Genomic DNA, 1,551 nt, shown 5'->3' with positions numbered 1-1,551 from the left:
CTGGTCTCAAACTCCTAGGCTCGGCTTCCCAAAGTGTTGGGATTACAAGCATAAACCCGTACGTTTGGGGGAAAAAAAAGCTTTTAATACTACTTTCAGAGGTTAAACAATAGAACTTTATTGAGGTAGAATTAACATACCACACAATTCACCTAAAGCATACAACTGGATAGATTTTACCATATTCACAAAGTTGTGCAAAGAATCAACTTTCATCAGCCCCCAAAAAGGGGGGAGATTTTATTCTAAAGAATGTTTGCAAGGAGGGGAAAGAGATTGTTGCAATAAGGGGAGGGAGTCAATTGCATTAGGGAGAAGGATCTGCCCATAAGGTCTGCAAATGTCTTAAGGGCTAGACCTTTTTCCTATTACAGAGAGGAGTAAACAAAGCTAGAAAGAACGGGGTGGGGTGTAGAGAATAGGAGGAAAGTGGCCTGATGAGAGAATAGATCAGAGAATGTTTTACCCTGAGGTCAGACTATTCTCAGGAGGGATTGTGTGCTGGCTCTGGGCCAGAGTTCAGGGCCTGGAGGAAGAAGAAAAGCTTAAATAACATGTGTTGTTGTTTGTTTTGGAAACGGAGGAGTTTCGGAGTTTCCCTCTTGTTGCCCAGGTAGGAGTGCGATGGCACGATCTTGGCTCACAGCAACCTCCGCCTCCCAGGTTTAAGAGATTATCCTGCCTCAGCCTCCCAAGTAGCTGGGATTACAGGAATGCGCCGCCACGCCTGGCTAAATTTTGTATTTTTAGTAGAGACAGGGTTTCTCCAGTTGGTCAGTCTGGTCTTGAAGTCCCGACGGCAGGTGATCCGCCTGCCTCAGCCTCCCAAAGTGCTGGGATTACAGGCTTGAGTCACCACGCCCGGCCATTTTTTTTTGAGACGGAGTTTCGCTCTGTCACCCAGGCTGGAGTGCAATGGCGCGATCTCGGCTCACTGCAACCTCCGCCTCCCGGGTTCAAGTGATTCTCCCACCTCAGCCTCCTGAGTAGCTGGGATTACAGGCACATACCATCACGCCCAGCTAATTTTTATATTTTTGTAGAAACGGGTTTCACCATGTTGGCCAGGCTGGCCTTGAACTCCTGACCTCAGGTGATCTGCCCACCTTGGCCTCCCAAAGTGCTAAGATTACAGGCGTGAGCCACCTCGCTGAACCAACAAAATGTGTTTAATGAGCATTTTGTTCATTGTGATCAGTGTTGGGAAAACCAGTTTAGCTGGTCATTCATGAGGCAAAGAATAAGAATTTGAAGTTCTATGTCTATCCCTGTCATAGGTAAACAATGGGGAGCATCTGTGAGTCACATGGGGAAGGGTGGTTCTTGGCAGTAAACAAAAACATGGGGGACTCCTTTAACCTTGGATGTTTTCCAAGAGCACAGGGCTCAGGTGAAATTCACCACTGTTACCCCACACCCATTAGCTGTCACTCCCCACTCCTCTCTTCCCCTGTCCCCTAGCAACCAATAAGTTTTAAGTCTCTATAGAGTTTGCTGTTCTAAACACTTCATATGAATGGAATCATACAATTTGTAGCCTTTTGTGTCTGG

This window comes from Mandrillus leucophaeus, unplaced genomic scaffold (assembly GCF_000951045.1).
Source record: "Mandrillus leucophaeus isolate KB7577 unplaced genomic scaffold, Mleu.le_1.0 Scaffold58, whole genome shotgun sequence".
Taxonomy (NCBI): domain Eukaryota; kingdom Metazoa; phylum Chordata; class Mammalia; order Primates; family Cercopithecidae; genus Mandrillus; species Mandrillus leucophaeus.
This window is presented reverse-complemented; position numbering follows the sequence as displayed.